Raw genomic sequence first — 16,624 nt, 5'->3', positions numbered from 1 at the left:
AATTCGAATCCGGTCCGTTTATACGGACCTCCGAAATGGTCCAAATATTTTTATTTTTTTGTAATGTGATATACCTATAATTGTTTGTATTGTCATACAAATTAAAGTATAAACATAACATATTTAAATTATAAACTAAGCTACATAACAAAATTTTGCTACAAAACAAGCAAATAATTGTCCCAAGTTATAGAGCATATGCTTATACTCTCGGATTCGGACTCGGATCGGACTCTGTCGGACTTTGCGTAGGGTCCAAGTCCGATCCACCTCCTATTCGGATTCGAATCTATTTTATCGGATTCGGATTAATTTTAAACGGATTCGAATCGGATTTTTTTCCTTCGGATCGGTTCGGATTCGAATCGAACTCGGATTAAATTTCCATCCCTAGGCTACTAGTTTCTCTTTGCCGGAAACCATTATGACGTTAAAAGAGAGAAAATGAGTGAATCCAAGCTATGGAGAAGATGAATCTTGCAGTTGAGTAATTATTCAGGTGTGTCTGTTTCACTGTAATTCAAATTGTTTGAAAGGTTATTATACCCAAAAAACGGTCGCCGATATGAAGTGGAAAAGTATTCTCTTAACATATGGTTGTTCAAAAGTTTTGGATCTCATACCATGCTCTAGACAATCGAAATACTGAAATAGCAATTCGTCGGATCCTTCAAACATCTTAGAAATTAGGTAATTTCCTAGCTTGCATACACGACACCAAAGTGGGTAACACCTCCCATTTCGTGAAAAATTTGTAGAAGTGATGGAGGATGGTGAAACTTGCCTTTCACGTTATTGAAGTCGGGTTCGTTACGTTAACCAAGGTTAACAGTCAGTAGACGGAAGAGTTATGCTATGTTTCAGTCATTGCTAAATTGCCCAATATACCCACTCATTAACCATCACACAATTTTACTTTTTCGCTCATAAATAAGCAGCTGAAGTTAATTGAGGAAATAAATATGAATTTTCTTTTAAAAAACGGTTATTTAACCATCTAAGCCAATTATCAACTATTCCCTCTGTTCCTGAAAGTTCGAGTCACTTTGTATTTGAACAGTCTCCAATGAACATCTTTGACCACTAATAACTTCGGCTATATATACAGTAAGGAAAATTTTTAAAAAGTTGATATTTAAAAAATTTATCATAAGGGGAATCTAATAAGATCAAACTTATCAATTTATTTTGATTGTATAAATCATAAAATGTTGTCAAAGTTATTTTATTTTAACCACATAAATAGTAAGTGGGTCGAACTTTCAGGAACGAATAGTATTTTATATACATGAAAATAAATGTATATAATTACAAATTAGTTTTTTTTTTTTAAAAAAAAGAAGCTACAAATATCAATTACAAACATCAATTTCATTCAGCTTGTCATCTTTTCTTGAGCCCATTCCCTTTCTCTTAGTCATATAAGTAAATACTTTGAGTACACATTCACTCTGCACAAATGATAATGTATACAACAATCATATATGGTGGAGTTTATGAGAAATTAACCTTGCGACGTTGCTCAAACCCTAGTCACCTAGTGGAAAAAACCATATTCGTAATAGGTAAAAGCAAATTATGGACGCAAGGCGTTACGAGTGCCACGATTACAAAGCATCGTCGTTGGGGCAAGGGGTTTGGACTTCGGAAGCAAGGGGTGGGGAGGGTGGTTGGATTGGGGTGTTTTTTTTTTTTTTTTTTTATAAAAAAAATTATCATTTTATAAAGTTTTTTTAACGATTAAATAAATATGTTTTTAAAAAATACAAAATTTTAAAAAAGAACTAATTATACCCTATCACGTGGCATAATTAACTATAATGACTAATCGGTGACATAGTCAAATTCTTATTTAATTATTGTTTTAAGCCAATAAAGATCACCAACAATATGATGATTAAAGTCAGTCCCTCCATACAGGGTTTAGTCTGTTCTCTAATGGTGGGATGTTTAGTATTGTTTGTTTGTTTGTTTTCGTGCGTGCATGGATACAAATTTGTAAGACGAGTCACTAAAAAAAATGGAATAGGGAGAGGTGATTTCATTATAGTTATGATAGTTATTAAAAACTATAATAAACACCATCATAAAGACTGGATCTATTTAATAAAAGAAATTAAAAGGTTTTAGGGCTTACCACCAGTAAAAAAAAACACTGGTAGAAGCTACTACAAAAATTTTAAATTGAGATCAGAAGAGAGATGATAGAGAAAAAAGAAAAGAGAAGAATTCTAGCAATGGAGGCAAAGAAAAACCCTCCCAAAAAAAAAAAAAAAAAATCTACAAGGAACTAAAGAGAGAGAGAGAGAGAGAGAGAGAGGCTAACTAAGAGCATCCCCATCAATGAGCATTTTTTTGCTCATGAGCAAAAATGGTGAGCAAAAATGGTAGAAGATGTTCCCCATCAATGAGCATATTGAAAAATGCTCATGAGCAAAATGAAAATTGCTCATAGGATGAGCATTTTTAAAGATGAATAGTAATCATGTGGGGTCCACAATGCAAGTAAAAAAAAATTAAAAATAATATAGTAGAGAGAAATATAATAGGATATTAGTAAAAATAAGAGAGAAGATGTACTAGAGAGAGAATGGGGAAGAATTTTTTTTTTATCATTGGTGGGATAAAAATATGATTACAAAAATGCTCATGGGTTAAAAGAGAGAGAAAGTGGGTAGAGAGAGAATGAGGAAACCAATTTTTGCTCATTGTTGGGAATGCTCTAAGGACCTAAAGCAGTTGACCCTCCTCTTATAAATCTACAAAAACCATATTGGTAACATCAAATTCAAAATTCCATTCTTTGATGTCCAACATATTCACATTCCAAGATTGTATTCTTCATAATATCATACTCAAGATCAATTTTTTTTTTTTTTTTTTTTTTTAAAGCCTCCTTCACATGATTAGCCAGCAATGTACGATAGGCACAGGAAGACAATAGGAGCCTGCTGCATGGGGATTGCAAACATTGCAGGGGGGATCTTGAACAAGCTTTGGCTTTCGAGACCTTGATCTATTCTGGAGTCTTAAACAGCTGCACTAATGTTATTCCATTGTCCTCCATTAGCAACGCAACAAAATAATCCATCACACCTAATGGATATTGATATTAGTGAAAAATCCTATCAAACACAGAATACACATGAGATGCAATAAGTAAAAGATTTAGGAACTAAAGATTACTACCGTATTCTAATTGAACTTTTCTTATTTAAAATTAGCATTCCCATATAAAATTTTATTTTTTTCCCTCTAGGGTTTTTCTTTGGGATGATTTTTCTTTGCCTCCATTGCTTGATTTTTTTTTGTTTTTTTTAAAAGGTTTTTCTTCACTCTTTTCTTTTTTTTTTTTTTTCTTTTTCTCTTTCATCTCTCTTTTGATCTCAAATGTAAATTTTTGTAGAGGCTTCCACCGGTGTTTTTTTACCGATGGTAAGCCCTAAAAAACTTTTAATTGCTTTTAATAAATGGATCTCATTTTTATGATGGTGTTTATTCAATACACCTACTTGATATCTTCATCAATGAACCACCAAGTATAATTGATACTTTATAGTAATAATCATTAAAGGATTTTTTTTTTTTTTTTTTTTAATTTTTTTTTTATGAAATCATTAAAGGAATTTGAGCAAAGGCAAAGTTGAGGTAGGGCTTTGTGATTAAGCATAATCATACAATAAGCTTAATAAGATCATCTCTAATAGTGAGACTTAAAGAAGTTTTTTTTATTTTTATTTTTTTATTTTTTTATTTTTATTTTTTTTTATTTTTTTATTTTTTTAAAGGGAGAGAGAGTATTGAATGAAATCACCTCTCCCTATTCCATTTAAAAAAAAAAAAAAAACTATAACAACTATAATAAATAACAGAGTGACTAATAACTTCCTATTCACTATTATTAAAAAAAATCACCTCTCCTTATTCCAAGTTTTTTTATGTATAAAAAAAAACTATAATAACTAACTCAGTTAACTGATGTTAGCTATTAAGGATATTTAGTGGCATTTTCGTGAAAAACATTGATATCTGGTGAATAAAGTGATATCTCAGGGGTATTTTGTGGGGAAAACCAGTTAGCTTATTATGTGTTTTGGATGAGAAGTCATTTATGTGTTTTTTGGTTGATTCATATTCACAATATTATTTGTGTTCAAAATTATTTTTCCAATCTATGACTATAACTAAAGTAATTATTACTAACATCATTACTTTTCACATGTCAACTTCAAAAAAAAAAAAAAAAAAAAAAAAAAAGCCTTCCAAAACTATTAGTGACATTTTTTTTTTTCAAGCTAGATAAATAAAGGTTTGAAGATGTTAAATTAATGACAAAGGTTGGATTGTTGCACTTTCTTATGTACCTTTTCTCCTACTTCGTATATTTATATAGACTAGCTTAGTTATGGGAGCACACGTACCCCCTCAATTTGGCCAAATTAATTTTTGAGGAATTTAATTATATTGTGATTGTCTTTCTTTGTAATCACTATATGTAATACAAACATAGCATTTCTTAACTTGAGCAATTAATGACAATCATAATTCTAATTGAGATTGGTTATAAAAGGGTTAATAAGTATAACAACATTAAAAAAAAAAAAAAAAAAAAAAAATGAAGCTAAACATATGAGAGTGATTATTGATGTGTTTATTGGAAGTTATCAAGAGTCACTAGTAAACATGGGCACGGGCCGTGCCGGCACGACTCCAGCACGGCCCGGCGGCCCACCTGTGGGCCGTGGGCCGTGCCGTGAACACTTTTTTGGAAATCGGCACGGGCACGACACGTAGCACGATGGCCGGCACGCTGGCACGACCCGCCGGCACGGCACAAGGCACGGCCGGGCACGGCACGGCACGACACGAGCCCGCCATATAATAAAATAATTTAATTATTTTGTATTATTAAATTATCGTACCAGCTACCGTCATATAATAAAATAAGTTATTCTTCAATTTTTTGTGTTTTCGGATTATCGCACTCGTATTTTTTTTTTATTATATGCATTGTTGTTTTTTGCTAAATTAATAAAATTGTTTTTATTTGTTTATATAAACTTAAACATAATTATTAATTAGATAAATAATTTATATAACCTAAATTAAAATAAAGTTGTTCAAAAAATGTAAACTAATTATATTAACATTAACATAAACATAAATTAATCACATATATTAAGTTGTACTAAAAAATATATATATATCGTTTAATTCTTTTTTTTTTTTCATTTATTAAAAAAAAAAAATTAAAAAGGGTGGCACGATTTGGCCCGCGGCCCGGCACGGCACGACCCGCAAGGCACGTGGGTCGTGTCGTGCCGTGGGCTGGGGTGTGCCAATTTCAGGCACGGCACGGCACGGCCCGCCGCAGAGCCGGCACGGCACGACCCCCACCACGGCACGGCCCGCGGCGACACGGCACGGCCCGTTGCCCATGTTTAAGAGTCAGTGTGTATTGTAGCCATGTGATTTTTCTTTGTCAAATAACATTTATAAAAGGTGCATATAGACAAAGAAATCCCCTTGCTTCCTTTATTTCCCCCAAACACTCACTTTTTCTTGGTCTTGATATCTTCCTCCCTTCTATCCTGCTACCCATCTTCATAATTCTGAATCTCTCACTCCCTCCCTCCTTACTCTTACGCTGAATTTTCTTTAGGCCTTCATTTTCTAATTCTAGAAAATTTGCAACTATTTGTCTTCTCAACTTTTTACTTCTATCATCTCCAACTCCCCCCCTCCCCAACCCCACCCCACCCCACCCCACCCCACCCCACCCCAAATACCTCTTTCTAGAAGTAGTGTCTCACTTAGCCAATTTTTTTTACTAACTCATTCCATCACTCTCTTTTTATGGTTCCATGTAATTCACAAATAAATAAACGATATATGTATGTTATGAAACCGATATTATATTAACGCCAAACTCTAGATTGTGAAATTGTTTAGTACAATGTTCCACGCACCTTAGAAGAACCCAAAAAATTTCCATCATTGCATAAATTTGTGACAAATATTGATGTCAAATTGATATACGTACGAAAGAATACCTAATATTATGGTCTAAAATTCTCAAAATAAGCCAAATAGATTAAACATTATTTTACATAAGCACAACCCACAAATCTGCCATTCAATTTCCAAAAATCAGAGCATTTGGAGACACCTGAATATCTTCACCAAATCCTGTATTTAACTATTTCATTATATAACAAGTACTCCCTTTGTCCCTGTAGGCACGAAAAATTTATAAAAGTGCCACATTGGATATTATATGGGTCAAAATCAATTTGTTAATTTAATGGTTTGACTATTAATTAAAATTAATTATTTTGGGTGAAATAATATAAATTAGCCCATTTTAATTATTTTGATTAAATTGTTCATTTAATAGTAAAAGCCTACTTAAATGGGTTAAGCTACATAAATGAGTCAAGATTACCAAGTCAAAAGCCCAACTTCATTGTACAACAAACCCTAACCCTAAGAGTTACTCACTCTATAAATAGAGCACTCTTCACATCATTTGAGAAGGGAAAATTCAGAGAGAAAAACAGAGAGAAAAAAAGAGAGAAAAACAGAGAGAAAAACCTAGAGGAAACAAGGAGAATCAAAATATAGAGAAAGTCTCTCATATACTCAAAACCTCTTCAAATAAAACTTCTCATAAATACTCTAAATCTCTCCAGAGAAAACCCCTCATCAAATACTCTAAACCATTTTAGAGAAAACATCTCAAAGCCTAGAAGAAGAACAACAAGCATTCGACGTGCCGTTCTACTCTAGAAGATCACTCGTGGAAGAGATTAAGCCTCGACGGCCCTCAACACGAAGGAAAGAAGGACTTCAAATCATCAAAATCTCTACATCAAATAGTCATTGATCGAGATCAAGCCTCGTCGGCCCTCAATCAAGAATTTAAGTCAAAGGTCTACGTCAACAACAAGTCAAAGGTCTACATCAAATCTTCGATCGAGATCAAGCCTCGACGGCCCTCGTTCGAGAATCAAGTCAATCTTTGAATTACGTCAAAGTCAAAGTGGAGATCGAATCAGAGGATTAAATTAGAGATTGTACCCAATATTATCATATTAATAAAATTAACACTTTGTTGCATTTATTTTGAATCCATATTTTGCAGATTTAAAATTTGTGTTTACAGTCCCTTATTTACATGTCTATTTCTCTTCATTTTGTGAGTAATAAATGTTAGAAATAAGTATGTAAATAAGAGACGGAGGAAGTACAATTCAACATTTAATAATTATTAAAATTCCAAAAAAATTAAAATTTAACAAAACACCCGAAGCACTTCTTTGCTTTCTTTTTTCTTTTAAAAAAAACTAGAAGAAAAAGGATTTCATTAATAAAAGAGCCAAACGACACTAACAAACAATTCCTGGGAAAAAAAAACTTCATCCGAAGCAATACATGAGTTAGCATTAATTTGGCTTCAGATTCACGGAAGAGTGATGTGTGGGTGAAAAAAAACTAATATGGCCTTCTAGATACTTTCGAAGACAATAAAACCCTAAATTTTAATATTCGGCACACGAACAAACAAAAAAAATAAGACTAATTGAATAAACACCATCATAAAGATGGGATCCATTTACTAAAAGCAATTAAAAAGTTTTTTAGGGCATATCACCGGTAAAAAAAAAAAACACCGGTAGAAGCCTCTACCAAAATTTACAATTGAGATCAGAAGAGAAATAAAAGAGAAAGAGAAAAAAAAGAAACAAGTGCAGAACCTTAAAAAAAAACAAAAAAAATCTAGCAATGGAGGCAAAGAAAAACCCTCCCAAAAAAAACCATAGAGTAAATTTATCTTTCCAATATATTTTTATTTCTTTTTATTTAACTTTAATATTTGTGAAATCAACCCAAAAGAGTCGTTCTTTTGGGGACTGAGGGAATAATATAGATTTGGTGGGCCATAAATCATTAGTATTACATTAAATAGTCTCACCACTGGAAAATTAGACTTTACATGAATTGCTAAATTCAGAAGTGAATTTGAGGGTAAAAACAACTCATTTTGTATTTCAAGACTCAAAGTTGATTCTCACCAATGGAGATGGTCTAATACAGGCTAAAAAGTATAAATTGAAGAAAGGCAGAAGAGTGGAAGGAGACACTAATGCCCCGTTCTTTAGAGCTGCTCTCCTCTGCTTCAATCTGCTTTGCTCTGCCCTACTCTGCTTAAAAATAATATTTAATATCAAATTATTATAATAATAAATAATAAATATTTAATATTTAATAATAATAATAAATAATATTTAATAATTATAACAATAATTAATTTGAATAATAATAATAATAATAATAATAAATTAATAATAACAATAATTAACATTTGATTATTATAATATTAATAATAATAATGAACATTTAATAATAATATTATTATTATAATCATTATTATTATTAATTGATTTTTCATAATAAAAATTAATATTTATAGATAATACTAATTATTAATTTTTAATAATAATAATAAAATAATATTTAGTAATAATCATTATTATATCCTAAAAAAATAACAATCATTATTATAATAATAATTAATATTTAATAATAATATTTAATGATAATAATAATAATAATAATAATAATAATAAAACCTGTTCTGCTCTGCCTATCCAAATGCTCAAAAGGATGGGCCTATCTTTCACAATATGACCATACAAATGATTCAATTACGCTCAAACAGTCTAATGAAGCAGCAAATGTATAGGATTTAGGAAGCTAACGATCTTAAAATACAAATACAAAAGCAATTATATGGGGTAGGTGATTTCGAGTTTGTGTGGATGTGTGACAGGATAAGTGTGTGTGATTTTATGTGGTATTCTTGTAATAGAGTTTTGAGAGATAATCTGCTAATGGGATGGGCATTTGTAGCGCCAAATCCCAATGACAAGATTGTGGATAATTTAGGTGGTTTTCAAAAGGTTCAAATGATGAAATAAGATCATTAGTAGTGACAGCAAAGTAAGTAATTGTCAGGTGGATGTTAGTGCCCGGTGTGTTTGGTAAAAAGCTTTTTAAAGAGCTTTTAGCTTATTTTGTCCAATTAGATGTTTGACCAATTTAAAAAGCTAATTTGGGTGTTTGGTATATAGCTTATTAAAAGAACTTTTTGAGCTCAAAAAACTCTTTTAGAAAAAGCTCATTATAAGAGCTTTTTAAAATTAGCTTATTGTACAATTAGCTTTTTGTTTCTTAAATACACTAAAACAGCTAACAATTAACAGCTATTTACCAAAAAATTTTATACAATTAGCTAATCATAACCAGCTAGTCAAACCGGCTATTATAACCAGCTAATACAATAAGCTACCAGCTAATTACCAAATAGGGCCTATGAGTCTCATTGGTCATCACTCATCAGCTTATTAACCCCAACGCGAGATGTATGTAGCATGTATGTTTAGGAAAGAGAGAAAAAAAAAAGTAGAAGTGAAAGTTATTAAAGGATGGCTATTGATTAATTTTTTTGGCAAATTTGTCCGAAAAAAACCTTTTAAAAGCACCATTTTGCGAAAAAAATCTTTTAAAAGCTTTTTGGTTTAAAAAAACCATCACGTCCATTATTTTTGCAAGAGGAAACCTATTTACTTAATTACCTTTTAATTTACTTAATTAATCTCTAAATTCCTCTCATTTCTTCTAACTAACCTCTAATCCACCAAATATTGAATAATTAGATTTAATTTATATATATAAATAAATTAAACCACCACCCCAACCACCAACCAACCACCCTTCCCCTTCCCTCTCCCTTGGCAGCAACCCCCACCCCCACTGAACCCGCTGCCCAGATCCCCCCTATCTCTGGCGACCTACCTCCACCGCTGGCCAACCCTCCCTCCCTTTAAATTTTTGGCTTTAGTTTACTCAAACATGCTCAAATCAAGTCCAAATCAAATGCAATTTGCTTCTAAATCACCCTAGCATCACATATATACATAATCAAAGCCAAAATAAGTATCAATTGTAAGCAAGAAGCAAAAAAATTAAAAACCCCCAAATTAATTTTTTTGATTTTTTTTTTTTTTTTCAAAATAAAAAGGAGGTGGTCGCAGGCGGGGATAAAAGTGAAAAAGAGGGTTGGAGGTAGGTCGCCGGAGGTGGGAGATTTTGGTGGCGGGTCCGGCGGGGGGATGGGGTTGCTACTAAGGGAGGAGATGGTTGGGGATGGTGGTTTGTTTTATTTATAAATTAAATATAATTATTTAGTAAGTTAGTAGATTAGAGCTTAATTAGAAGAAATAGGAGAAAATTAGAGATTAATTTAGTAAATAGGTTTCCTCTCGCAAAAAAAAAAAAAAAAAAAAAGAGAAAAAAAAACTTTTTTTTTACCAAAAAGCTTTTAAAAGGTTTTTTTTTTTTTTTTTTCACAAAATGGTGCTTTAAAAGGTTTTTTCCGACAAATTTGCCTTTTATATTTTTTTACTAGTTTAACTCCCGTGCAATACACGGTTATTATTAAATCTTATAAAGAGTTATTATATTGAATTTTATAAAAAATTATACTCATAATACTAATTCAAAAATAAATATAACTTTAAAATCATACCTAGGTTTACCAATGTTGAGAATAGTAACACTTAGAGTTGAATTTTTTTTTTTTAAAGGGGTCTATGAGGTTTTATTTTAAAAAGTAAAGAACTAAGGATAGTATCCGCGCATGTGCTTAGTGCTTTATTATTGATACCACTTTAAGAGTAAAACATAAAGTGTATATGTGTGTGTTAACAAAATGTTTTTTTTTTTTTTTTATTGAATTGAATATTATTGCAAAAGTAACAAAATTAGAAAAAAAATGAATAAATAAATAAAAAATTGATAGTATTAACGATAACTAAGATAATATAGAGTAATATTGGTGTGTCTTTTTTTTTTTTTTTTGAACATGTATAGAGGCGATAGAGTAGTATTGTTTAATAATATTATCATTCATTTTTTTTACAAAAAAAAAAAAAAAAAAAACCTTATATTATTTTTGAAAAAAAAACCTTATATTAAATACTACATTTATGTAAAAAATATATTAGTTGGGTTTATATGGAGAATTATTATTGTTAACAATTTTAATGGGAAAAAAGATGTTTTGGATTATTATAATTTACTTTCCTTAAAAAATCTGTGGGAAAACGAAAAGCAAAATGGACGGAAAAATTACTAATAACATCGTGACAAGTGTCATTTTAGATTTGCTTTTAGTATAGGTTAATTGATTTGAAGCAAACAGGGCGAGAAAGTATTATTGCAAATCAAGGTCTGTCAAAGCAATAATGCCATGAGGGATCGAGTCCAAACATACAAGTTCATCACTACCATTCAAATCCCATCTAGCAGCGACAGTATTCCCGCCCCTTTTAGCATAAGAACAAAAATAAACATCAAACAAGATAGCATAGCGTCTAATATCATTATAGAGTAGATAGATTAGAGCCCGGCCTTCATGTGCTTCCTCAGTAGCTAGCTTTAATCACATTAATTGCGTCTCCTTCAAGCCAAACCTTGGTGTAACCTATTTGAAGAGCCAAAGAAAGACATACCTTACTGCAGCAGCCTCAGCAGTTTGGAAGCAAAGGAACCTGGAGGACTCCCTCAATGAGGTCAGTCAAATCATAGTAGCTCCAAACCATCCTAGCATTGTCACAAAAGAACAACACATGATTAATAGACTCCACCTCAAGCCCACGAATTTCTTTCACTGCCATGAGACCTTTGCATGCCTGCCAAACGAAATGAGCAAGTTTGGGCGGAGCATTTAGCCTCCAAATCAGCTTCCACAAAGCAGCATTTTCTGAGTTATCAATGCGTGAACGACCCAGAGTACCAAGCCAATACCCTGATCTAACACTATATAATCCGTCCATTGCAGGCCAGAGGCCACCAAAAAAACTCATCTGGAGGCATGGATGGAGATAAAGGGATTTGCAAAATTTTGTTGTAGTCAGATGGCAGTAACAGATCCTAAAGTTAATGTAAATCCCAGGTACCCCTTCCATGATCGCTGCACCTCGCCACAGTGAGATTCGGGTCACAATTTACAATTTGTACCAGCCTTTGGGGTCGGGAAACATCCTCCTGGCAGCAGCCAACTGCCACATACTTTCACATTTGCAACATTCCCGATTCTCCACATAAGTCCCTCAAGTAATATGGGTAGTTTAGTTACGAGTAAAAAGGGAGATTATTGGTTAATTAAAAATATAAAAAAAATAAATAAATAGAAAGGCTAGATTTGAATGATATGCGTATTTACGAGTAAAAAGAGTGTGTACTGATAATTTTTTCAAAAAAAAAAAAGGTAAAAGGGATAGAATTACAAGGATAATTGTTAGGAGTCTCTGCTACAGAATACATATTTTCAAGAGTCAGAACCCCATAATTTCTGAAGCCCTACATTCTCTCTTTAAAAAAAACAAAAAAAAAAAAAAAAAAAAAATGTACTTAGTAATATCTATTATTAGTTTAAATCCAAAACAACCCCATATAGTCGATATTGCCTTGAGGCCTAGAGTAGTGAATCTTAATAGTTCAAATGAAATAGCAACTATTAGCAAACTAAGTGCAATTACAACAAAAAGCTTACACAATTGTAATATACATTTTGGACTCCAAAAAATCACAAGCACAAATCATACACTAACCACCAATGGTTATGCTCATCAATTTGCTTCACTTACCCAATGAAAATACCTATTTTGACATCAGAAAATGCTGAAGCAGTCCCCAAACCTGGCAACACCATGTTGGATACAAAATCTTTCTACACGCACATAAGAGCTGAACCATACAAACATAGCATAGGAAAGAAAAAAGGGAGACCGGGGGGGGGGGGGGGGGGGGGTACAGAACAGTTCCACAAGCATAGAAAGGCCTCGACACTAGGTTCAATCTGACATTTTCATCACAAGGGTGTACATAACAATGAACAAATAGTTGCATTCACAGTGGAAGATAGATCGAAGGACACACACAACAGAGAAGCCTCAACATGCAGCAGTATTCATTGTTCATTTACACCCATATCATAATAGCTACAACTCCACAAGGCCTACCCCTGGGTAAACCAAAGCATGTAAAGAATCTTAATATTTGGAGTAACTAGTGAGAGGTAACCTACCTTATAAGAGCAATAGCTAGCTGCAACACCCATTTCCTACTGCATGAACTTAATTTTGTAAGGCAAAAAATAATAATTGAAGCCTCCAAGGCTATTATGGCTCTACTCAGTTGACCAATAATGTTTCATCAAATTCACTAGCTAATATCATACCAATAATTCTAACAATTGTGATCATACCAATCCTAGCAGTTACATTTCTGCTTCCATACAGAGCCTAAATAATAATAATAATAATAATAATAATAATAATCAACATACAGTCAACAACAATACATAAATAATTTTCACTTTTAGCATTGCAAAATCAAACAAAGAATGAGAAGGAAAGTTGGCATCAATACCACTGCCATGTAAAGATAACACAACATCATTGAGAAAAGAAAAAATTTATACAGCAAACAAGCCTACTATAACCCTCCTCCTTTATCCAGGCTTGGGACTGGCAGTGACCTTCTCACTGGCGGAGTTAAAAATGTTTTTTTTTTTTTTTTTTTTTTTTTTTTCACCTAAATCCAAAATATAGAGACATGAAGATACCCAGAAGGAGAAAAAAAGTAACGTAAACAGAAATCATCCAGCAAACATATTACTATCAATATCACAAAACAGTACAAACTCACTATTTAATATTTTTACAAAAAATATACTCATAGAAAACTATACAATACTAAATAATAGCTTCATCCCCAAGAAATAACTAGCTCAGCTAAGAGAGAGAGAAAAAAAAAAAAAAAAAACTACAACAGATGGGGAACAAACATATTCTTAAATGAACTAAATCCACCAAGTTTTTGACAACCCACAAGATCAACACAAAATCTGGAAGACATGCTTAATTTAAGAAAATGCAAAAAAACCGAATCAGCAGCACTTAAACCACAATCAACATCCATGAAGCATCATCAAACAGGCATTAGCAAATGCATATCCACCTAGCAAAGTCGATGTAGTAACGAGAAAAGCAACTGTCTTTCAAGTGTCAACTCAAACCCAGACTTCAAAGAAGACCAATGAAAAAGTAATATTGCATACAGATCCCATTAACTCAAATCCAAAAACAGACCACTGCAAGATCCACCATTTTCATATAGTGCAATACCTTAGGCATACATACTTCATATCAAAGGGAAGTCTGTACTATTAAACAAGCCACCCATACAAATTTAGATCTTCAGAGAAATTTTACCAGAAACTCCTCCCTTTTCAGCAGACATCCCTTGTTCAATCATAAATCAACTCCCAAAAGACAATCAAAAGCCAGCACTTCATGCCTACAAACACACCGCTGCAGAAGTAACTAAGACAAGTGACAAAAGTAACTATAACAATAGCATGCACAATGAAGAAAATATGGGGATGGCAGATAAAAGTCCAACATAAAACCAGAAGCAGAACTCTGTGCTTTTCCTCCTTCGAGCTGCGAAAATCTTCATATCACAGATTCATATCAACATAACACAAACCGATACCCAAAGTCATTTTACCTTCCCCCAACTGAAAATAATAGAGAAATAAACCTTTCATGTACAAAATTCTTAATATATATCCAACACATCTTCCGAAATGCATGATTGCAACAACCTGAGGATCCACCTTCACCTAAAACTTCCCAACAAATTTAAACCCAAATCCAGTAGAACATGACCCTGAAATCACCAAGGCCGTAAGATTAATTGAACATACAAAAATCATCATCGAATGTGAATTTCCAGAAGTCAGTGTTAGTGTGTTACACCAAATAATCAAAACTAGAGCAACATAAACCCGAAATGTGCAAGCTCATTAGAAGTCATCAGCACAAGTGCACAACATTAGGCAAAACCCATTAACCCGAGTACAAGAAGCCATAATCTACAAGCATACAACTACAGAATGAAGCATGCCATTGAAAACTCCAGCCCCTGTAACACCAAAAGAAGCTGGCGAGAAACAAATCCAAGTAAAGGATTAGAAACTCACTAAATTTTTAAATGACAAAGGGCTATGTTGACACCTAATGGTGCGCCACAAACTAGTTCACACTGTCAGGAACAAAGGATACATTCATGACAAAAGTTCAGAAGAACTCAAACCTTCGGTTTCATAAAATCCCAAGGCAATGCCAAACCAATGTCAGTACCACAGATCATCAAAGCTACAAGCATTAAGCCAAGTACCCCCCCCCCCCCCCCCCCCCCAAAAAAAAAAAAAAAAAAAAAGCAGAAGAACCTGAACCTATTAAATCATAAGATGAAGCATGAACCTGAAGGCTGAAGCATTATGCATGCTGAATAAAGTACAGTACAGTACACTAGGTAGTTGCACCAGAAGAGATTTGAGCAGAAGAAACAACAAAAGGTAAAATTAGATCATAACTGCTTGGAAACATTCAGGAAGAGAACTCCATAACCTCCAAAAATTAATATTAAACACAGTTATACAATGTAATGTGAGGAGGTGCATCACAGGAACAGAGCACAAATACAAAATCAACAGAACCTGAAACAGAATGGCCCATACAGTGACACAGCTAGCAATATTCAAGAGAACACTATCCAAATCAAGAGAGTACTTCCTGCCAAAAAATCAAGCACAAGATAATCTTTTAAATAGATAGAAACACAGAGATCTACAATATACAAGTGAATTGGCTGCATCGAAACAAAAATGAAGATACCAGATAACCAGCTCATACAGCGAAAAATGTTGATGCGAAAACTAACTCATACCTGCAACTCCCACCTAGAGATGGATACAATAAGAATGAACCTAAAGTAGAGGAAAATGTAGTTCAAGAGAGAAAAAACTAAACATGTCACATGTGTACTACCACCACTACAGGACAGGCCTTCAAACCAGAAGATAAGAATTATGAACTCATAATCATCGCACATCAATCACCAATTCACCATCTAGCCCAAAACTAAAAAAAACAACTGACCTCACCACAAGATATTGGGTGCCTAAAACTAAAACAGTTGGGACAGTTGGACCCCACTACAATCACCATCAGGCCTCTTAACAAGTACATCCAATGTCAAAGTCAAAGCGTCAAAGCAGAGCAGAACTTTATTATCCTCAAGCAGGTAAGCCACAGAACAAAATATAAAACCCTGATGCAGGCAGCATATCATTCACATGCACCTAGAGATAAACAGCTACTAAAGATCCATGGCATTATAATATGAACTTTAAAACAGAACGAACAGGTTCGATGAAAACAGAGCTGTATGTTCATAATCACAAAATTGTAGAGGTAGACATGTAGAACACAACCATCCGCCAACTCATTTATTGAACTCCCAAAGTTGCCTCACACATTTGTTGCCGAGCAGGAAAGGAAGACAAAGAAGCAACACACGACTCAGTCTGAACTACAAGAAATCAACCCTTGTAAAATACTGGAAATGCTAGATATTACATAACAGCAACCCCTTAATCAAGGACTTTCAAGCTGCAAAATCTGTATCAGACAGATTAAACCCTGCA

Source organism: Chenopodium album, chromosome 1, assembly GCF_948465745.1.
Source record: "Chenopodium album chromosome 1, dcCheAlbu1.1, whole genome shotgun sequence".
NCBI classification, from domain to species: Eukaryota; Viridiplantae; Streptophyta; class Magnoliopsida; order Caryophyllales; family Amaranthaceae; genus Chenopodium; species Chenopodium album.
Note: the sequence above shows the minus strand (reverse complement) of the source record.